Raw genomic sequence first — 25,289 nt, 5'->3', positions numbered from 1 at the left:
CACGGAAGAATAAAACTAAATAGGAATATTTCATGAGACTTACGTGAGGGATGAAGTAAGAATTATTACTAAATATATCAAGTTATAGGATTATGGGACTAATGTAACGGGAATATGAAAGAATGCATGTGGGTAAGCATAAATTTCATGGAACAAAGAAAAATGAAAGAGTATAGCATAATGTAGTAACTAAACTGACAAATTTTTTATAAACTTGCATGAGTATTTGAATATTGGAACTCTGAATATTCATTCAAAATAGTTCAATAGAGCAGAGAAATCATGGAATAAACACATATTTAAAGAAAATAGAGAGAAAAGAGTAAACAAACGCAAAAAGAAGGAGCTTGGGGAGTCGTAATCAGTGTTGTAGGCGGCGCATGGGCGTGGGGGGTAGGGCGTGTGAAGTTGCAGCGACTAGGGTTTGGGGTTTTTGGGGAGGGAGATGATGAACAGTGAGGGGTTTATATAGATTTTGGGGCACACGGCCATGGGACACGCTTGTGTGGCCTAATTTTTGCCCTGTGTTTCACAAATTTTGAATTTGGGCGCATCTGAAATTCGGCACACGCCCATGTTCTTTGGGCGTGTGGGTGCACATGGTCGTGTTGCACGGCCGTGTCTTGCTTCGTTCGCTTCTCCCACACTCGTGTATGATAGCCCACGCCCGTGTTAGTTTGACAGTGTTGACCACGAAGGCTGGGCATGAGTGTGTTGCACGCCCGTGCTAATTTGACAGGGTCGTCCACGGTTTCAAAGCACGGGCATGTCGAACGCCCGTGTTGCTTTGGCAGGTTCGCCCACAGCCACATCGCACGGCCGTGGTGGCTTATCGCTTTCCGTGTTGGGGAAAATTTTTTCCCTATTTTCACACGGCCTAATGCACACCCGTGTGCCTAGCCTTGTGGTCTTTAGAAAGCCTGCGTTCTATCATTCGGTTAGCATGTTAGATGTTAAAAGCTAAAATTTAAAGAAATTAATATGTTAGTGCTCGGGTTGCCTCTCGAGAAGCGCTTATTTATATTCTAAGCTCGACTTACCTCTCTGGTGTGTAATCATGGTGGCTCGAGGAGCTTACGCTCCTCATCCCTACTATCAACTTTATCATTATAAGGTTTAAGACGAGTATTGTTTACCTTAAAGGTTTCGAATTTGGGGTGAATTACCTTGACTGTACCATTGGGAAAATACTGAGTACCGTGAGAGGAATTTCTTCACTAGGTTCAGAAGTGGTAATGCAAGGATCTGCTGCATCTAGTGGTACTTTGTCTCCAACCTTAAGTTGATTTGGTGATGTATTGAGCTCGTCCTGACTCGATTTTGGTTTATCAGGTGTTCTCGGTTTCTGTATCCGCCATTCATATTGTTCCTCGATTTGTAGCCTGCATTCATCATAGTTAGGTCCTTTGTTGTTGCTTGAATATGGCTTGTGTAGGCTCTTCGAACTTATTTCCTACAAAGAAGGTTGCACCATATAGTTAGTTTTAGCAGAATGATTTGGACAATCACCTTCAATTTTCGATGTGTTATTCGAATTACGAGCTTGAAGGGTGATTCTTTCATCCTCCACACGAAGTGTGAGTTCACCTGTGCCAACGTCAATAATCGTTCTAGCAGTTGCTAAAAAGGGCCTTCCTAAAATTAGGGTGACGTTACTATCCTCTTCTATGTCTAGAACAACAAAATCAACTGGGAATATAAATCTGTCAATTTTAACTAGTACATCTTCAATAATACCCCTAGGAAGTCTGATAGTTTTATCTGCTAATTGAATACTCATCCTAGTTTGTTTGAGTTTCCCAAGACCTAACTGTTTAAACATTTTATAAGGCATAACATTAATGCTTGTCCCTAAGTCAGCCAATGCATTATGGACATCTAAACTACCAATTAAACAAGGAATTGTAAAACTCCCTGGATTCTTTAATTTGTTGGGTAGCTTATTCTATAATATGGCTGAGCAAACTGCATTCAACTCCATATGCGATGCCTCATCCAACTTTCGTTTATTTTTTAGAAGCTCTTTTAAAAACTTGAATGCGTTTGGCATCTACGAAAGGGCTTCTATAAACGGTAAGTTAATATGTAGTTTCTTTAAAAGTTTAAGGAATTTACAAAATTGCTCATCTGATCGGTCTTTCCTTGTTGCATTGGGGTATGGCACACGAGGTTTATATTCTGTACTCATCAGCTTTAGGTCATTTTGGCCTACCTCATTCTTACCTTTGCTTACCAACGTTTCTGGCCTTCGTTTTGCAACTAACCCTTCCTCATCTTGAATGGAAATTGCGTTGAGTTGCTCCCTTGAGTTAAATTCAGTGTTGCTTGGCAGGCTACCTTGTGGTCATTCAGAAATCAACTTGGTGACCTATCCAATCTGAGTTTCGAGGCCCTAGATTGATGCTTGTTGATTTTTGAGTGCCGTCTCGATATTCTAAAAGCGAGTTTCTGACACCGAGATGAATTTGGTTAGCATCTCCTCAACTTTCTACTTTTTCTCCTGCTGGTACGGTGGTTGCTGAATGCCTAGAAAAGGTGGTGGTTTCTGATTTCCTTTGCCTCCCCATGAAAAATTTGGGTGGTTCCTCCAATCTGCATTGTAAGTATTGCTATAAGGATTGTATTGAGATCGAGGATTGTTACCCATGTATTTTAACTGCTCATTCTCCATGTTGTGGCCATAAGGTGGTCTGAACTGCTTGATCCACCTCCACTTACTTCGTACTGCATTACTGGGTGAACCTATGAAGAACTAAGAAAACCTTCAATTTTCTTATTCAAGAGTTCTACCTGATTAGAGAGCATAGTGACCAAACCGACATTATAAACACCAGTTGTTTTCATTGGCTTTGTCCTCATGACTTGCAACTAATAGTTATTCAGTGACATCTCGTCTATAAATTCATAGGCATCTTCAAGTGTCTTATTATTGATGGTTCCGCTAGCAGCTACGTCAACCATTTGTCGAGTCGAAAGATTCAGGCCATTATGAAAGGTTTGAACCCGTAGCCAGAGTGGTAACCCATGGTGAGGGCATCTTCCAAAAAGGTCCTTGTATCTCTCCCATGCATCGTAGAGTGTTTCTAAATCCATCTGCACAAAAGAAGAGATATCATTATGTAATTTAGCCATTTTAGCCGGCGGAAAATATTTTAATAAAAACTTTTCGGTCAGTTGTTCCCAAGTAGTGATTCACCCTCGTGGTAACGAGTTCAACCATTGTTTAGCTTTGTTTCTCAATGAAAAAGGGAATAACCGAATGCGAATGGTCTCATCAGAAATGCCATTAATTTTAAATGTATCACATAGTTCTAAAAAGTTTGCCAAGTGAGCGTTGGGATCTTTGTCCTGCAAACCCTCAAACTGAACAAATTGCTGTATCATTTGAATTGTGTTAGGTTTCAGTTAAAAATTATTTGTAGCTACAGCAGGTCTAACTATGCTCAATTCAGTTGCTGTTAAAGAAGGTTTAGTATAATCATACATAGTGCGCAGAGCAGGATTCTAATTAACAGCAATCACAGGAGGTAGCGGATTTTCTTGGTTTTCAGCCATCTCCTCGGTTGTGGTTGAAGTATCGTTCTCTTGCTTTTCTGTGTGTTGTAAGCTTCACCTTATTTCTCTTCGGTTTCTGCGAACTGTGCGATCAATTTCACCTTCAAAAAGTAGTGGTCCTGACGGGTTTCTTCTGGTCATAAACTAGAAAAACATGTCAGAAGAAAATAGGAGAAAAATTAGAAAAGGAAAGGAAATAAAAACTTATATTGCAAATAAAGTAAATGGCTAAAGTAATAAAAATCAAGTTTTTCTAATATCCTAGTTCCCCGGCAACGACGCCAAAAACTTGATGCGTGATATTCGTAACAGGTTTTAAAAATTTATAAATGAATCGTTCTTAAGACTAACTTATTATCACGATTAAGGAAAGTTTACCTATCGAACAGTAGTATAGTTTAGCAAGACCGAATTGTTGAACCCAAAGGAACTACGAGTACTAGTATTTACTTTCATTTTATTATTTAGCCTAAAAATTAAGATGTTTGGTTATCTAAACTAATTATTGACTAAGAATGCACAGAAAGAAAATTTGGGAAAATACTTTTAGGAAAATTCGATTGATTAAGACAATACCTAAGGTAAAATCCACCTAGACTTCACTTGTTATTTGACTCTGAATCAAATGATTTATTCATTTGACTTGATCTGTCGAAATCCTTAAGTTATATTATTATCTCTCTCGAGACTAATAACATCTAACCCTAGGTTGAATAACTGAAATCTCTTTCTAATTAACACCCTATAATTGCATTAACTCGATCTATGGTTCCCTTATTAGGTTTCACCCTAATCCGGCAAAATCTTATCACCCTATCTCTAGGCGTGCAATCAAATCCGCTTAATTATGACAAATTTACTATTAGACAGGGTCTGTTCCTCTTCTAAATAAAGGCTTGACTTGAATCAATATCTTGGAATATCAAAACAATAATTAAGAACACATAATTAAGAACAAGTCAAACATATGTCACACAATTCAGATAATAATAAAAAGATCCATCTTAGGTTTCATTCCCCTTAGGTATTTAGGGGGTTTAGTTCATACTTATGAAAGAAAACATCTCAAAAGCATAACGATAACAAAACATAAGAAAACCCAAAACTCCTGAAGGAACTTGAAGGGAGATCTTCAATTTTGATGATGAATCCGGCTTCTGAGATGGATCAATCGACTTTCCTCGAGATATTCCTTCCTTCCTACTTTACGCCCCCTTCAATGTCTCTTCTCAGGAATTTAAATAGGCTTTATAATACCTAAGAGCCCCCAAAATTGACCTTTTCCAAATAGGGTTATACTTGTGCTCAGCAGGGACACGCCTGTGTGTGATTACTCCTGCCCGTGGTCAAGGTTGTTGAATAGGCACGGGCATGTAGAATACCCGTGTAAGTCATGCTTTAATCCTGCCAAAGGGACACGACTATGTGACACACCCGTGTGAGGATGTCAAGGCTGTGTTGATTTCACATACATATTAGTAGTAATTCGTCATTTTTGAGCTCGAGTGTTAATTCCATATTCTGAGAAGAAGCTCACTTGTATTCAACTGATGACTAGTTATTTTTCTAGCTAGGTAAATTTTCAATTCAATCTCGATTCTAACATCTTCTTTTAGCTTCTGACCACACCCCCTAACCAAAGCCACATTACAACCCTCTAAATAGACCTTTTTAATTGATGTATCATCTCAATATATAGTGGTGGATATTTGATTTTCAAGCAAGCCTACGGTAATAGCTTTTCATATTGACTAATGAGTGCTTTTATTGACGCCCTTAAACACCTTGACTGATTTGAGTGAATCTTTAGTGAGGATGTTAAACTCTGTGATATTTTGATCAGAGGTAATCACTTAGATGAGGGGAGACACCTATGTTATCATGATAAAATGCTCAACTTGGAATGTTTGAAACTTTGATGTACTTTTAGTTGAATTTTCAATGTATGAGTACTTATGGATTATTTTGAGATATTATTGATAAGGATTATAAATTGAGAAGAATTTATTTTGATTATGAGTTGAGGATTTTTGCTTGAGGACAAGCAAATGCTTAAATGTGGGTGTATTTGATAAACCACAATTTATACATATTTTAATCCCATGCTTAGCACATTTATGGATGGTTTCTCCTTAGAATTGGTGAATTCGATGCTCCTAATCCTTTAATTTCATGTTTTATACTTAGGTGAGCATAGGAGAGTAAAAAGAGTGAGAAACAGGCCAAAAACGGAGAAAACAGACCCACGTGGGAAATCAACACGGCCTGGACTTCCTCACACGGGCGTGTCGCACGGCTGTATCCCTTTGGCAGGATTGAAGCACGACTTACACGGGTATACTACACGCCCGTGCGTATTCAACAGCCTTGATCATGGGCTGGAGTAATTGCACAAGGGCGTGTCCCTGCAGAGCCCAAGTATAACCCTATTCGTAAAAGGCCAATTTTAGGGGCGCTTAGGCATTCTAAAGCATATTTAAACACTTGAGGAGACACTTAGAAGGGGGCGCAGAGTAGGAAGCAAGGAATTACATGAGAAAAATTTGATTGATTAAGACAATACCTAAAGTAAAATCCACCTAGACTTCACTTGTTATTTGACTCTGAATCAGATGATTTATTTATTTGACTTGATCCATAGAAATCCCTAAGTTATATTATTATCTCTCTCGAGACTAATAACGTCTAACCCTAGGTTGAATAATTGAAATCTTTTTCTAATTAACACCCTAGAATTGCATTAACTCGATCTATGGGTTCTTTTATAAGGTTTCACCCTAATCCAGCAAAATCTTATCACCCTATCTCTAGGCATGCAATCAAATCCGCTTAATTATGACAAATTTACTCTTAGACAGGGTCTATTCCTCCTCTGAATAAGAGCTTGACTTGAATCAATATCCTAGAATATCAAAACAAGAATTAAGAACACATAATTAAGAACAAGTCAAATATATATCACACAATTCAGATAATAATAAAAAGATCCATCTTAGGTTTCATTCCCCTTATGTATTTAGGGGTTTTAGTTCATACTTATGAAAGAAAACATCTCAAAAGCATAAAAATAACAAAACATAAGAAAACCCAAAACTCCTGAAGGAACTTGAAGGGAGATCTTCAGTCTTGATGATGAATCCAGCTTCTGAGATGTATTAATCGACTTTGCTCGAGATATTCCTTCCTTCCTACTCTACGTCCCCTTCAAAGTCTCATCTCAGGAGTTTAAATAGGCTTTAGAATGCCTAAGAGCCCCAAAAATTGGCCTTTTCCGAATAGGGTTATTCTTGGGCTCGGCAGGGACACGCCCGTGTACGATTACTCTAGGCTATGGTCAAGGCTGTTGAACAGGCACGGCCGTGTAGTATACCCATGTAAGTCGTGCTTTAATCCTGCCAAAGGGACACTGCCGTATGACACGCCCGTGTGAGGAAGTCCAGGCTGTGTTGATTTCCCGCGTGGGTCCATTTTCTCTGTTTTCGGCCTGTTTCTCGCTTTTTTTACTCTCCTATGCTCACCTAAGTATAAAACATGAAATTAAAGGATTAGGAGCATCGAATTCACCAATTTTAAGGAGAAACCATCGATAAATGTGCTAAACATGGGATAAAAATATGTATAAATTGCGGTTTATCAATTAAGTAAGTAATTAAGTAAGTGAGTACGTGAAGAAGTTTAAAATATGTCTATGACAATTAATGAAGTTGCATTAAGTAGTATCATGCAAAGTAGTAAGATAATTCTTATGAATGTTGTTATTTATTTACGTGCAAACTTACTAAGCTTAATGCTTACCCCCTTTTATTGTCCTTTCTTTTATAGTTTTGTCAAGCTAACTTGGGGATCGTAAAGTATGTCAGATGTCCGGGCAGACTATCACAAGGATTATTTTGGTATAGCTAGACGTTTCATTTTGAGTATGGCAAGTATTGCATCGTAGCCATTTTGTGTGTATGATCTTATGATATGGCTAATGAATGGTATGTAAATGCTTGATAATGATTAGCTATTGGAATGGCTAATCGAGGACGTGTTTGGTGTTATGTATGCTTAAAAGCTAGTTATTCCATGGAAATCATGAAAAAGGTAAAAATAGCTTTAAAATAATATCAGACAGCAATAATGACATGAATTTGAAAAATCACTAAAAATAGTAGAAATAGATTTAAATAGTGAATAAGATATATAATTAAATATTATTGAGTCTATTTTCATATAAAAGAAACAGAGTAAATAAAGGAGTTGTATTTTATTGGATATTTAAATTTTGGTGAGATAGGGTGAGAGTGATTTCTGAATCCCCTGTTCTGACTTTAGAAACTCACTAAAAATTGTAAAAACATAATTACGAGTTACAATTTATATGTATAGATTCCTTATTGAGTCTACTTTTAAGAGAAATAAACGGAATAGTTATTTGAATTTTGTACAGGGAGAAAATTAATTTGAAGTGAATAGAATTTAGAGCAGCCGCACACTGAAATAGGGGAAAATTTAACTAATAAACTGTACTTATTGGCTAGACCAAAAATTATGAAACAAATTTAGTGAGAAGATATATGAGTCTAGTTTCAGATAAAATTTATGGATTTGAATTTTGAGTTTTTTAACTCAAGTTATGATTTATTTAGTGACTATGACACAGATGGACAGTTTATTTATGAAAGATGAAATAAATTGTTTTGATTTGTTTAAGTGATCAGAAAATTTTTATTGATTCCGGTTTGTTCCCGAACCGTTTCAGTTTCATGTTTTAGGGTTTTGAGGACCCTTTTTAGGGACATATTGAATGAATGAAACTAAATTAGTTTTAAAAGAAAATTTTTATGCCCCAAATTAGTAAGCTAAGTCTGGTAACGCCTCGTGCTTGACTTCGGCGACGGTCTCGGGTAAAGGGTGTTACATTTATTGGTATTAGAGCAAAGGTTTAGTCGGTTCTCAAAATATTTAGTAGGAGTAAGAGTCTAGCTATACATGCCATACTTATATGTTGATAGTGTGACGACTCTTGGCGATTTTAAAATGTTTACTTTTATAGTTATAGATCCCGAACAAGCTAGTGCAGATGATGCAGAGAGTAACGCGCCCACTCCCGCAGAAGGGACGGTGCAACCAGATAGTAATGAAAGGCCCATTACAGTTAGTCAGGAAGGAGGGGCTCGAGAAGCCTTCTTCCAAGCTATGAATGAATGGTCTGCCGAGTTTGTTCGTACGAATTCGGCTGTTAGACCTCTACCCCCTCATGATCCTCAGACCACCCATGTAGCTCCCCCAGTTATAGGTAAGGTTATAAGAGAAAAGCCACCATTTGATAAAATCAAAAAATAAGGAGCCAAAGAGTTTTGAGCTACAAAAGATGATGATGCAGAAAAGGAAGAATTTTGGCTCGAGAATACTATCAGAGTATTTGATGAGTTATCCTGCACACCTGAGGAATGTATGAATTGTGTTGTATTACTTCTTAGAGATTCGACCTACCATTGGTAGAAGACACTTGTATCAGTTGTACCGAAAGAGAGAGTCACTTGGGATTTCTTTCAGGAGGAATTCCATAAAAAGTACATCAGTCAGAGGTTTGTTGACCAAAAAAGAAAAGGGTTTCTAGAGTTGAAACAGGGCAATATGACAGTGACTGAATATGAGCACGAGTTTGTTAGACTCAGCAATTATGCTCAAGAGTGTGTGTCTACAGAGGCTATTATGTGCAAAAGATTTGAGGATGGGCTTAATGATGATATTCGATTGTCTGTTGGTGTCCTAGAAATAAAAGAGTTTATTGTCCTAGTTGAGAGAGCCTGTAAGGTAGAGGAACTGTTAAAAAGAAAGGGCAAAGTTGAAATTGAGACGCAAGAGATGAAGAAAAGACCAATTAGCAAGTCATTTTAGTCTACATCCAAGAGGCTTAGAGAGTTCTCCACTAGATCTAATTTTTCAGCTGGATATTCTAGCCGAAACAGAGGCAGAAGATTTATGAGTCCGAAAGCTCAGACCACTTCGATTGCAAGTGTTGGCAGTGTTCAGCTTGATAGACCAGAGTGTCCTCGATGTGGTCGATGTCACCCAGATCAGTGTCGAGCAACTGAGACAGGTTGTTTTTGATGTGGTGCACCAGACCATTTTATTCAGGAGTTTCCCGAGATGATTAAAAGAGAAGCAATACCAGTGTAAGATCAGGCAACGCTCCCGTCAGAGGCAGACCACTGAGAAATCTGAGAGTTGGGGTAAGTAATAGAGGTACATCTAGAGGTTCAACAGTGAGGCCAGATGTTCGAGCACCTGCGAGGACCTATGCTATCCATGCTCGTGAGGAGGCATCCTCCCCTAATGTGATTACGGGTACATTTTCTATCACTGATACTAGAGTTATTACTTTGATTGATCCGGGTTCGACCCATTTATATGTTTGCATGAAATTGATGCCTAGTATGAGTATGCCTATAGAATCTATAGAATTTGTGTGTAAAGTATCGAATCCATTAGGCAAGCATGTATTAGTAGATAAAGTATGTAGAAATTGCCCTTTGATGATTAGAGGTCACTGTTTCCCGGTCGATCTCATGCTATTGCTGTTTGATGAATTTGATGTGATTCTTGGTATGGATTGGTTGACTACACATGATGTGATAATGAATTGTGGAAAGAAATTCATTGAGTTGAAATGTGAAAATGGTGAAATTCTTCGGGTTAATTCAGAAGAGTCAGATAGTTCATTTGCCATGATTTCTGTTATGTTTGCTCAGAAATGTTTGAGAAAAGGGTATGAAGCTTATCTTGCTTTTGTGTTAACACTAAAGACTTAGAATTGAAAATTAAATCAGTGCCTATGGTATGTGAGTTTTTCGATGTGTTTTCGGAAGAACTACCAGGTTTGCCTCCTGTTAGAGAAGTTGAGTTTGGTATTGAGTTGATTCCAGGTACCACACCTATTTCTATTTCTCCGTATAGAATGGCCCCATTGGAATTGAAAGAACTGAAAGCTCAGTTGCGGGAATTAACAGATAAAGGCTTTGCAAGACCCAGTAGTTCACCATGGGGTGCACCAGTGCTATTTATGAAAAAGAAAGACGGATCGATGAGATTGTGAATAGATTATTGGCAGTTTAACAAGGTAACAGTAAAAAACAAGTATCCACTGCCTAGAATTGATGATTTGTTTGATCAATTGAAGGGAGTCACTACGTTCTCCAAGATAGATTTGAGATCCAAATATTATCAGTTGCGAGTTAAAGAGTTAGATGTCTCGAAAATTATTTTCCGGACTAGGTATGGTCATTATGAGTTCCTTATGATGCCATTTGGCTTAACTAATGCTCCTGCAATTTTCATGGACTTAATGAACCGAATTTTCAGACCATACTTGGATATGTTTGTAGTTGTGTTCATTGATGATATCTTGATTTATTCTCATGATGAGACTAAACATGCAGAGCATTTGAGAACAGTTTTACAGATTCTGAGAGATAATGAGTTGTATGCCAAGTTTAGCAAAAGTGAGTTCTGGTTACGAGAAGTTGGTTTTCTTGGACATATGATCTCAGGTGAAGTATCCGGATTGATCCGAGCAAGATTTCAACCATTATCGATTGGAAGCCTTCTAGAAATGTATCAGAAGTCAGAAGTTTTCTTGGTCTTGCCGGATATTATAGATGATTTGAAGAGGGATTTTCCATGATAGCTATCCCGCTGACAAGATTGCTATGAAAGGATGTCAAGTTTGAATGGAATGAGAAGTGTCAATAGAATTTTGACAAGTTAAAGGCATTGTTGACTGAAGCTCTTGTTTTAGTACAACTAAAACCAGGTAAGGAGTTTGTGATTTACATTGATGAGTCCTTGAATGGACTTGGTTGTGTACTTATGTAGGAAGGAAAGGTAATTACTTACGCCTCTAGACAGCTAAAGCCACATTAGAAGAACTATCCGACATATGATATAGAGATAACTGCCATTGTTTTTGCGCTGAAAATCTGGAGACATCATTTTTACAGTGAGAAGTGCTGAATATTCACTGATAAAAAAAGTTTGAAATATTTGATGACACAAAAAGATTTGAACTTGAGGCAAATAAGATGGCTAGAGTTGATTAAAGATTATGAGCTAGTGATCGATTATCACCCAGGTAAGGCAAACATTGTTGCTGATGCTTTGAGTAGGAAATATTTGTTTGCATTAAGAGCTTTGAACACTAGTCTAGCCTTATCAGATGATGGTTTTATCTCAGCTGAGTTGAGAGCTAAACCAATATTTCTTGAAGAAATTTGTGAAGCTCAAAAAAATGACAGTGAGTTGCTAGCCAAAAGAGCTCAGTGTGAGTTGGATATAGAGTTAGATTTTCAGATCAGTTCTAACGGTTGTTTGATTTTCAGAGACAGGGTATGTGTACCGAAGAATGATGAGCTTATTCGAAAGATCTTACAAGAAGCGCATAGTAGTTCTTTGTCTATTCATCCAGATAGTACAAATATGTATATTGATTTGAAGAAAATGTACTGGTTGGTAAGAATGAAAAGAGACATTTCAGAGTTTGTTTCTAGATGCTTGATCTGTCAGCAGGTAAATGCCGAACATCAGGCACCTTCAGGTTTATTGCAGCCTGTGCTAGTCCCTGAGTGGAAATGGGACTGAGTTACTATGGATTTTGTGACAGGATTGCCGTTGACACCAAGAAAGAAAGATGTAGTATGGGTTGTGATTGATAAGTTAACGAAGTTGGCCCATTTTATCCCAGTTCGTATGGATTATTCACTTGAAAAGTTGGTCGAGTTGTATATTTCAGAGATAGTCAGACTACACAGCGTACCATTATCGATCATTTAAGATAGAGATCCGAGATTTACTTTATAGTTTTGGAAGAAGTTACAGGAAGCTTTGGGCAGAAAGTTGAGTTTTAGTACAGCTTTCCATCTTCAGACCGACGGTTAGTTAAAGAGAGTTATTTAGGTACTTGAAGATATGCTTAAATGCTGTGTACTGGAATTTCAAGGCAGTTAGGAAAAGTACTTACCATTAGTAGAGTTTGCCTACAATAATAGTTATCAGTCGAGCTTGAAGATGGCACCTTATGAAGCTTTGTATAGACGTAAATTTCACACACCTTTGTATTGGACAGAGCTTAAGGAAAATCAGATTTACAGGGTTGATCTAGTTAAAGAAACAAAAGAGAAAGTAAAAGTCATCAGAGATTGCTTGAAAGCAGCTTTAGACAGACAGAAGTCGTATGCAGATTTGAAGAGAAAAGAGATTCAGTATCAAGTTTGTGACAAAGTGTTTTTGAAAGTATCCCCGTCGAAGAAAGTTCTTAGATTTGGAAAGAAAGGCAAACTAAGTCCACGTTTTATTGGACCGTTTGAAGTGATTGAGGGAGTCAGACCATTAGCATATCGGTTAGCTTTGCCGATTGAGTTAGAGAAGATTCATGATGTATTTCATGTGTCTATGCTACGTCGTTATCATTCAGATTTGTCACATGTGATTTCTCAGACAGAGGTTGATATTCAGCCAGAAAACTTATGGTGAAGAACCGGTAAAGTTTCTAGCTCGAGAGGTAAAGCAATTAAGGAACAAAAGTATTACACTTGTGAAAATATAATGTAATAGACATGGGGTAGACGAGGCTACATGGGAGCCCGAAGAGGCTATGCAAAAAAAGTACCTAAATCTCTTCACAGGTAAAATTTTCGGGGATGAAAATCCCTAAAGGACGGAGAAATGTCACATCTCAAAATAGGGCATAAAAGGAACAGTGGTTACGAAACCATGAATTCAAAATAGAAAAGTTTATTTTAATTAATGTTATGATTTATCGAGTAATTAGATGCATGTGTTAGAATACCGATAAGCAATTTCAGTGATTGCATGTCTGATTTGCATATTAGGGCTTAATTGCAAAAGTTGATAAATATGAGTTCTAAATGCTAAGGGATTCAATTGAAGTTGCATAATTGAAGTAGAGGTCCTTAAATGGTAATTAGACCATTATATTTTCATGGACAAAAATGGATTAACTTAGGTAGAAATAACTAAAAATTTTAATGAAGGGCATTTTTGTAAAATGTCAAATAAAAGAACTAAAAAGGGAAAAAGATGGTAAAAATGTGCTCATCTTCTTCCTTAGGCCGAATGTCAAGGGTTCTCCACAGCTAGGGTTTGTTTCAAGCTTCCAAGCTCCATAGGAAGAGCTTCCAAGCTCCATAGTAAGTGAATCCAAGCACCGTTTTTAATGTTCTTTACGTTTTTGGAGTTCCGGTAACTTGATTAAGCTTATTCTAGCAATAATTTAACCTAGGGTTTATATTTGGAAAAATACCCATAGGTGAAATATGTTTATTTTGATGTTTTATGGTAGAATATGAAGCTTGAAATTGTGTTAAACAACTTTTGCTAAGCGATTTTACATGAAAACGAGTAAAACGATATAATCAGTAAAAATATCTAATGTTCATAAGTACATGTTAGAGTGAGAATTTGATGTTGCCGTAGAAGGAGAAAATTTAAAAAGAATATCAAGGTAAGGTAAGGTAAGACAAGTTCATGCTAGAAGAGCAAAGGTAAGTATATAATGTTCATGTATGCTTGATAAGGAAAAAGGTAAGTAAAATGTATTAATAAATTTTATTAAGTAAGTATTTAAGTAAGTGAGTAAGTGAAGAAGTTTAAAATATGTTTATGACAATTAATGAAGTTGCATTAAGTAGTATCATGCCAAGTAGTAAGATAATTCTTATGAATGTTGTTATTTATTTGCATGCAAACTTACTAAGCTTAATGCTTACCCCCCATTTATTGTCTTTTTTTTATAGTTTTTTCAAGCTAACCCGGGGATCGTAAAGTACGTCGGAGGTCTGGGCACACTATCACAAGGATTATTTTGGTATAGCTTGACGTTTCATTTTGAGTATGGCATGTATAGCATCGTAGCCATTTTGTGTGTATGATCTTATGATATGGCTAATGAATGGTATGTAAATGATTGATAATGATTAGCTATTGGAATGGCTAATCAAGGACGTGTTTGGTGTTATGTATGCCTAAATGCTAGTTATTCCATGGCAATCATGAAAAAGGTGAAATTAGCCTTAAAACAGTATCAGACAGCAGTAATGATGTGAATTTTAAAAATCACTAAAAATAGTAGAAATGGATTTAGATAGTGAATAAGATATATAATTAAAGATTATTGAGTCTATTTTCATACGAAAGAAACATAGTAAATAAAGGAGTTTTATTTTATGAGATATTTAAATTTTAGTGAGACAGGGTCAGAGTGATTTCTAAATCCCTTGTTCTGACTTTAGAAACTCACTAAAAATTGTAAAAAAATAATTAGGAGTTAAAATTTATATCTATAAATTCCATATTGAGTCTAATTTTAAGAGAAATAAACAGCATGGTTATTTGAATTCTGTACTGGGAGAAAATTAATTTTTAATTAACAGATGTCCGAGTAGCCGAACATTGAAATAGGGTAAAATTTAACTAATAAACTGTACTAATTGGCTAGACCAAATATTTTGAAACAAATTTAGTAAGAAGATATATGAGTATAGTTTCAAATAAAATTTATGGATTTGAATTTTGAGTTTCATAACTCGAGTTATGATTTATTTAGTGACTATGACACAGATGGACAATTTTTTTATGAAAGATGAAATAAATTGTTTTAATTTGTTTAAGTGATCGAAAAAATTTTATTGATTCTGGTTTGTTCCCGAACTGTTTCAATTTCATGTTTTAGGGTATCGAGGACCCTTTTTAGGGACATATTGAATGAATGAAACTAAATTAATTTTAAAAGCAAAATTTTATGCCCCGAATTAGTAAGCTAAGTCCGGTAACGCCTCGTGCTCGACTCTGGCGACGGTCTCGGGTAAGGGGTGTTACACATATTCGGTTTTTGACCCTAAGACAACCTTCAACATCAACTCAAAACTCTAAATCAACATTTGAATCACATTGGCTCTGCTTTGCTAAAAATTCATTATCTGAGCATCACAAATTTGATGAATAAATAACGGTCTTGCTTTTAATTCAGCTATTATCGAACCATCATCAGACATAGCCATATGCGCATTCATTACAGGCAAAGAAAACAATGATTTTTGGTTTAGAGCATCAGCAACAACATTAGCCTTTCCCAGATGGTAGTTAATCACAAGCTCGTAGTCTTTTAACAACTCTAACCAACGACGTTGTCTCAAATTCAGATAGTTCTGAGTCATCAAATGTTTCAAGCTTTTGTGATCAGAATAAACATGACATTTTTCACCGAATGGATAATGACGCCATATTTTCAATGCAAATACAATAGCTGCCAATTCCAGGTCATGTGTCAGATAGTTCTTTTCATGTAGCTTTAACTGTCTCGAGGTATAAGCTATGACTTTGCCTTCCTGCATCAAAACACAACCCAAACCATTCAAAGATGCATCACTATAAATAACAAACTCTTATCCGGTCCTGGCTGAACTAGCACTGGAGCTTCGGTCAAAAGGCCTTTCAACTGATCAAAACTTTTCTGGCACTTTTCTGACCACTCAAACTTAACATCTTTTTGTAATAGCTTCGTCATCGGGATTGTAATCATAGAGAAACCTTTCACGAATCGTCTATAGTAACCAGTAAGTCCCACCAAACTTTGGACTTCAGAAACATTTTTCAGAGGCTTCCAATCAAGTATACCTGAAATTTTACTCGGATCAACCCGAATACCCAATGCTGATACAACATGTCCCAGAAAACTGACTTCATGTAAACAGAACTCACATTTGCTGAACTTTGCATACAACTGTTTATCTCGTAAAGTCTGTAACACAAGTCTCAAATGTTCGGCATGCTCAGTTTCATCACAAGAATAGATCAAAATGTCATCATGAACACAACCACAAATCGATCCAGATACTGTCTGAAGATTCGATTCATCAAATCCATAAAAACAGCAGGTGCATTAGTGAGTCCGAAAGGCATAACCAAAAACTCATAGTGTCTGTACCTCGCTCAAAAAGCAGTCTTTGGTACATTAGAGTCTTTAACTCACAACTGATAGTAGTCTGATCTCAAATCTATCTTTGAAAACACTGTAGCCCCTTTCAGCTGATCGAACAAGTCGCCAATCCGTGATAACATATATTTATTCTTTGTAGTCACCTTATTGAGTTGTTTATAGTCGATACACATTCTCATAGTTCTGTCCTTCTTTTTCACAAATAAAACTGGTGCATCCCAGGGAGAGAAACTCGATCATCCAAAACCTATATCTGTCAACTCTTGCAACTGAGCTTTCAATTCTTTTAATTCAGTAGGTGCCATTCTGTATGGAGCTATCGATATCGGAGTCAAATGACAAATTCTTTGATTTTTTGATTGAACATAAAAATCAAAAAATGAGCAGTTCGCCCCCGGCACTAACTCAATACCAAATTCTACTTCTCAGATAGGTGGCAAACTTGACAATTCTTCAAGAAACACGTCCAAATACTCGCACACAACTGGTACTAATTCAAACTTTCTTTCAGCCACTTTACTATCAAGTACATACGCAAAGTAAGCTTCACAACCCTTTCTCACATACTTCTGAGCTAACATCGAAGATATCACTGCAGGAAAACCATTCAAATCATTAGATTCAATCCAGATAATCTCATCATTCTAGCATCGTAAATTAATAGTCTTTCTTTTGCAATTTACAATAGCATCATGCAAGCTCAACCAGTCCATACCCAGAATTATATCGAACTCGTCAAATGGAAACAACATCAAATCGGTCGGAAAACATGAATCTCGAATCAGTAAAGGACAATTCTTACTCACTTTGTCAACCAGAACGAATCGGACCAAGGGGTTCGATACTCTAATAAAAAACTCAATAGACTCAACAAACTGAACACTAAGGTCTCACACACATAAGAATGAGTCGAACCAAGATTAATCAATGTAATTACACTAGTATCATAGAGAGTGAATGTACCAGTAATAACATCTGGGGATGAAACCTCCTTGTGAGCGCATATGACATAAGCTCTGGCAGGTGCGTGAGCCTCAGATTGAACTGTTGTGTCTTTAGTTCCTCTCTGACTGCTACTCACATTTCCCATATTTTTGGGGGGTCTACCTCGAGCTGACATGTTACTCGGTCTCACATTCTGTACTGTGTTTTGTTCAGCTAACTCAGGGTATTCTTGAACGAAATGATCCATCGATCCACATTTAAAACAGGCCCGATCATGCAATCTACAACTGCCGAGATGTCATTTACCGCAATATTTTCACTCAGGTTGATTTGATCTAACATTACCAACACTAGCTACTGAGTTAGCTCTTGAGCTCACAGGTGGTTTATCTCGATCCCGTCTAGAATATCCTACAATAGCCTTTAAATGGCTAAAATCATCTCAAAATTTCTTTGATGCCGACTGAAATGTTTTACCCGATGATCTTTTACGTGAATCTCTAGCTTCGAAGTTAGCTTTTCTTTTCTCTTTCCTGAGCTCTTGTGCTTTACATGCTCACTCAACCAGTACTACAAACTCTTTTATTTCAAGTATGCCAACTAGCAGTTTAATGTGTTCATTCATCCCGTCTTTGAATCTCTTACACATTATGACTTCGGTTGAAACACACTCTCGGGCATATGACTGAGTCTCATGAATTTTCGTTCATATTCTGTCACAGTCATACGACCCTGTTTTAACTCCAAAAATTCTTTGCGCTTCTGGTCGATTTCCCAGGTCACCTATTCTTTCGGAACCACTGATACTAGTGTATTCCACCAGTGATATGTAGTGTCTTGTAGCAATGATATGGCATATGTTAGACATTCATCTGGGGTACAAGATAACTCATCAAACACGTGGATGGTATTATCAAGCCAGAATTCAGCTCGCTCAGCATCATCATCATCAGTAGCTCTGAATTTTTCAGCCCCGTGTTTGCTGATTTTATCAACAGGGGGCTTATGTAATCTCAACGGATCAATCACTTGAGGTATAGCAGGTATCAGAGAAGGATTTGTCGGGGGTGGAGGTTGTTGTGCAGTCGGATTTGTCTAGATATATTGAGTAAACCAGTCATTCATCATTTGGTAAAAGGCTTGTTTAGCCTCTCCTATTTGGATACTCGAAGTCGATCGAGAATCAGCCGGCGTTGTCCCTTGAGCGGGAGTAGGAGTTATACTCTCGACATCATCAGCTACGACTCTATCGGGATCCATTACTATACGAAAACACATTTTCAAATGTCAGTAGTCATCACACTATCACAGTATATATTATGGCATGTATAGCTAGACTCACACGCGCTACATTAGTCCTAGAATCGACTAAATCGTAGCTCTGATACCAATCAAATGTAACACCCCTAACCCATATCCGTCGCTAGAATAGGTTACGAGGTATTACCGATCAAAATACAACTCAGAACAGACATTCATTTCAATACTAATCATCTAGTAAAATTTTAAACTAATCTAACATGCTTTGATTCTATAATTCATACACTTTCAATATTAATATTCAAACATTATAATTAATGAATCATGGCAATCGAATGCTTAACTTATAACCAAGTATATTTCATGTCATATACCGAATTCATAACCAAATATTGAAGGCACTCTTAAAAAAAAACATTTAACTTAACACATATGAAATATAAAACCAATAAAGTCAAATCATGCTTGTACACTTCGTCCACATTTACGCAACATGTTTATTAATTTAACCTTATCAATATCTTTTAATTATTCAAATTCCAAACCAAACTAACATACTTCAAAACCATGTTTACTATATCAAAATTCCCACATTCGAACCATAAGACCAAAATATCATAGCATTCGAACTGCTGAATATAATTAAACATAGTTTAATTCATATACCCAGCCTTCATTAAAAATATTATTTAATATAATTTCATGCCTTTAACTAAATATTAAATATACCATTTTTGAACATAAAAGACAACTCATAGTATACTAAATTTGCATGCTCAAACCAATTCAAACTACCTATACCTAGCCATTTAATTATATCTATTCGGTTATCAATACTACTTCCAATGATCAAACCAATTAACAAATAAATCACATTCATTTTTTATCATCACCAACTGAACCTAAATAACCAATCCACAAATAAACGTCATAAACATATACCATTATTTTGACTAGGTATAACCGAATATAATCATATCTTAAACAAATTACCATTTATCTCACCAAATCCAAACATATCACCAAAACACAAATCATACCTATCATATAATATGCATACCAAATCAAACTCCAACCATGTCAAATATAACCATAATTTGTTCAAACCTTGAAACCGAATGTAACAAAATAAACAAGCCATTTTCGCATGTCTTATATATATATATACAAACCAAAATACAACATTTTCAAATATTATCTAGCCTATACATGCCATAGGTTTGAAATTTAACTTATAAAGTACCAAAAACAATCTTTAGTGTGATAGACTTTGCTGATGATCCCCGAGCTCGTACTAGTCTCCAAAATCTATAAAACAGAGGCAAACATACACACACAGTAAACTATAAGCAAATAAATAACTCAATGACAATATCAATTCAATTAACCAAACCAATTCATACTATAATAATCACATTTAATTTCAAACTTACAATTTCATAAACAACATATACTTTCATTTAGCGAATATACATATATCCAATATCAAATTATCATTCAATATCAAAACCATAATATCATTATTTAACCAAATATAGATAAACTCATATACATATAATCATGAATCATTTCATTAATATTCATACTTTATATTCATAAGGCCGAATATAATCATTCATATATGTTTGCACATAGATCACAAATATAATATCACTATACATAACCTTTGGCCGAATGTACATTTCATATACACATATATTTTCATTTACATCGTATATAATTTGAATCACATATTAAATAACCAACTTACCTTATTTTCAAATAGGTAATAGCTATCTCATACCTGATCACTTTAACTCGATTTATACATTCGATCACAACTTATCATTGCCCATCGAACCATTCGGAATTGAATAGGATACTCAGATAATCACATATATCATACAATGCCAATATCCTAGACGTGGTCTTACATGTTATCACATATCGATGCTATTGTCCCAGATAGGGTCTTACACGAATCAAATACGATGCCGATGTTCCGGACATGGTCTTACACGTAATCAAATATTGATGCCAATGTCCCAGATGTGGTCTTACACGAGAACACATATTGGAAATCCTATGTCATGACATATGTATCCTACCTATTCCTAAGGTTCGTATGGGGCTTTCTAACTTCATAACTCGGTCGAATCGAACTCGTACACATTGGTTCCAAGCTTATACATATTCGACTTTCACATATATACTATCACATTATACATTTCAGCATATATAGTTCATATTTACTTATAAATCACATCTATTTGCTTATAAACTTACCTCGGACAATAGTAATCAAAACGGGACGACTAATCGACAACTTTGGTTTTTTCCCGATCCAAATTCGATTTCTTTGGTACTTAATCTAAACATATTCAAATTAAACTCATTCCAACATATTTTCACTCAATTTAGTCCAAAAACACATAAATGGGCAAATTACCATTTTACCCCTGACATTTTACACTTTTTACAATTTAGTCCAAATTGCACAAAACGCAAAACATGCAAAATTTGAATACACTATGCTTAGGCAGAATGTTCCTTATATTCATACAAGTCCATAAATTTTATTTATTTCACATTTTAGTCCCTCAATTTATTATTTTTGCAATTTAGTCCTAATTACTCAAAATCATAAAAAATTCCAATACAAAACATATTAATCCAAAACCTATCTTTCATAATTCATCAACTAACATCACAAAACTCAATTATTAATCAATGACATAACTCAAAATATTCATCAAAATTATAAATTCAAGCATGGGCTTTGTACATTATACTGTAACGATCTCAAAAACGTAAAAACTATCAAAAACTGAACAAAAACTAACCTTGAATCAAGCATCCAAAGTGCCGAACGCCCTATGCTATATTTTCTTTCTTTCTTTCTCAAGTTTCGGCAACAACAAAGTAATATGCATGCTTATTTTAATTTTTATGTTTTATTATATACATGTTATTACATGTTTTACATATTTAACCTTTAGTCTAAAATATACAAAAAATAATAATATAAGGTCACAACCGTCCATCATATATAATTATGGTCTAATTACAACTTAAATGCCTCATACAATAAAGACAACATCAATTCGGCCCTTTTAAAATTTAACTATCGAATTTTCATTTTACGCGATTAAGCCCTTTGTATTAAATCAACACTCAAATAACAAAATTTAAACACAAAAATTTCACAGATATAAATTCACACATAATAAACACAGAAAATAATTTTAAAATATTTTTTTGACTTGGTTTCGTGCTCTCAAAACCACCGTTCAGAATAGGATCTAAATCGGGCTGTTACAATGTACCTGGCATAATAAAGAACTTGATGTCTATGTCACAGTTCTCAAAGGATAAAAAGGTGTATTTCAAATTTTATGCTACAAAATGGTTTGTTAATGATGCAAGCTCTCATAACGTGTTGTTGCAAAGAGTTTAGCAAGATGGGCTTTACAAACTAAAGGTTGTTAATACTAGTGAATTTGATTCTTTAGTGAATGTTGAAAAATCAAATGTCAGTGTATACAGTGTTGGTGTTTCTTATGACAAATGGCATAAAAGACTTGGCAATTCCTCTTCAGATGTGATGGCTTAAATTTTTCTTTATTGTAAAATGAATGTTCCTAAGAATAAAGATTTTACTTTTTGTGTAGCTTTCAGATGGGAAAGAGTTATAAACTTCTTTTCTCACTTTTAAAAACAATCTCTACCATGCCTTTGCAGCTCATTGAGACTGATGTCTAGGGTTCAGCTCCTAAATATTCAAATGGTTTTTGATATTATGTCACATTTGTTGATGCCTACTCACGTTATACTTGGATTTATTTTCTACAATACAAATCTGATGTTGTTATTGCCTTCTTACATTTGAAAAAGCAGGATGAGTTAGGATTTGATACCAAAATTACGGAGGTTCAATCTTATTTGGGGGAGAATTTTGAAGTTTGTTATCTCAGCTCACATCTTTTGGAATTAAGCATTGAGTCTCCTGTCCATATACTTCTAAACAAAATGGTATCATGGAACGAAAACATCGACAAGTGGTGGTGTAACATCCCGAATTAGGGCTTAGACGGAACAGTGATTTTGGGACCACAAATCCAATGTAAGAAAGTTTATTTTTATTATATTTTTATGGTCTACAATTTCACATAATGATTTCGTGAAAATCTCGTTCAAAAGTTTTAACGTTAGGGCACTCAAAAGGACTAAATTGTAAAAAGTGTGAAAGTTGAGTTCTACATGTTAAAGGTGTCTAATTGTTATGAAATTTTAAATTAGAGGTCCTTAAATGGTAATTAGACCATTGGTTAATTTTTGGACAAAAATAGACATGCAATGGGTGAAATAAAAAAAGCCAAATTTGTCCATCTTCTTCTTTTCCAACCGAGTCTACCATGGAAGCCATGGCTAGGGTTTGGTTCAAGCTTCCAAGCTCATTTGTAAGTGAACCTGAGTCCCATTTTTAATGTTCTTTACATTTTTAAAGTCTCGGTAACTCGATTTACCTATTTCTACCATTATTTTGAGCTAGGGTTCATGTTTAAAATTTAACCCATGAATGATTGCATGTGTTTTGATGTCTAATGGTAGAAAATGAATGTTGGGTGTTAAATAAATGACTTTTGCTAAGTGATTTTCAGTGAAAATGCTTAAAAGGACCTTTTTGTAAAAGTTATAAAATTTGTCATAAAAGTGTGATTTAATGGAATTTACGGGCTGCTATAGTTATGAAAATTATTCGGCTTGGCTTAAAGTGCAAAGAAATTGAATAAAAATCATTTTATAAGCCTAGGGGCCAAAGTGTAAATAAGTGAAAGTTTAGGGGAAAATGAAAATTTGTAAAAGTATAATTTTTGGGTCAAATTGAATAATTTGAATAATAAATAAGCTATATTTGAAATGTTAGATCAAGAAAACTGAGATTCGGGCATAAATCCGGAAGGTTCAAAGTTATGGAAGAAAATAGAATAATTAGCCGTGCTCGGATTTGAGGTAAGTTCATGTGATAATAATAATGCAATGTTATACTTGAAATGTGAATGCTTGATATTACATGAATTGTAAGTTTGTGTGTAAGTAATTCAATAACTCCAATATTATGTATTTAATATTTGACATTATATGATACATGTATGTATGCTTAAATGAAATTGACTTGTGATGATCCAATGGAAGTTTAGTGATAGCCTCGTGCCTCGAAAGCCTGGGTGACCCAAAGGAATGCTTAGGACTTGGATGGTGTGACACCGTGTTAAATAAGATTCCGTGTAAGACCATGTCTGGGACATGGCATCGGCGATGATATATGTTCCTATGTAAGACCATGTCTGGGACATGGCATCGGTAATGATATTTGTGCCTGTGTAAGACCAAGTCTTGGACATGGCATCGGCGATGATGTATGTACCTGTGTAAGACCATGTCTGGGATATGGCATCAGCGATGATATATGTTCCTATGTAAGACCATGTCTGGGACATGGAATCGGTAATGATATGTGTGCCAGTGTAAGGCCATGTTTGGGACATGGCATCAGCGATGATATGTGGATTCATGTAAGACCATGTCGGGGACATGGCATTGGTACTTTATTTGGTGTATGATAATCTCGAGTGTCCTTTAGTATTTCAGTGGTTCAACGGGCCATTAAAGATGTTGGGATAAAAAGTGGAATAAAATGGGTAAGAATGTATGGTATAGGTATGTACACTAAGCTTATGGTTATTGAGACTTTGAGATGTCGAGATATCGGTGAACTAAGATGTATGAATTATGATTATGAATTTTGTTGCAATATCATGTTAACTTATATTGTGTATTTGAACATGGAATTCATGAATGGTGAGTTCACGATTAGTTGAAAGTGAACTCATGATAGTTATCGTTCTATTGCACTAAAACAGTTTTGGGACAGCAACAGTAGCCCAAATTTTAAAATCCACCAAAAATTGTAGAAATAAAATTAGAGACTTAATAAGATATGAAGTTAAATATTATTGAGTCTAGTTTCATATAGAGGAAACGGTGTAAGAAAACGAATTTCATATTGTGAGATATTTGAATTTTTGTGAGATAGGGTCAGAGTGATTCTGGGCTTCCCTATCTTAAATTTAGAAAATCATTAAAACTTGTATGAAAATAATTATGGGTTAGAATTTATATGAATAAATATTAAATGAGTCTATCTTCAATAGAAATAGACAAGAACATTATCTAAATCCCTACTAAGGGATAAATAAATTTTAGTGAAGAAAGGTCGAAGCTGTCAAATAGCAAAACAGGGGAGACTTTAAAGAATAAACTGTACTTATTGTCTAGACCAAAAATTCTAAACATTTTATGGTAAGAATATATGTGAGTCTAGTTTCAGGGAAAATTATCATATCGTAATTTGGAGTTCCTTAGCTCCAGGTATAAAAAAATTAGTAACTATGTATCGAGAAAACAACATGACAAGAATATAAGTAAAAATGTAATTATGGTCGCATTACCTTGAGAAGCATGTTGGCATATTGCTAATTATTGTCAT

The 25,289-nt window shown here is 35.5% G+C and overlaps 1 non-coding gene across 1 annotated transcript; it reads left to right on the top strand.

Moving 5' to 3' along the window:
- The first annotated feature begins 3,019 nt into the window (after positions 1 to 3,019).
- LOC128284822 (small nucleolar RNA R71) lies at positions 3,020 to 3,125 on the top strand. The gene has a single exon (XR_008275244.1). It is a non-coding gene; the product is annotated as a small nucleolar RNA R71 (small nucleolar RNA).
- The last annotated feature ends 22,164 nt before the right edge of the window (positions 3,126 to 25,289 follow it).

This window comes from Gossypium arboreum, chromosome 11, assembly GCF_025698485.1.
Source record: "Gossypium arboreum isolate Shixiya-1 chromosome 11, ASM2569848v2, whole genome shotgun sequence".
In the NCBI taxonomy this organism is placed as follows: domain Eukaryota; kingdom Viridiplantae; phylum Streptophyta; class Magnoliopsida; order Malvales; family Malvaceae; genus Gossypium; species Gossypium arboreum.
Note: the sequence above shows the minus strand (reverse complement) of the source record. Positions and strands in the feature narration are given on the sequence as shown.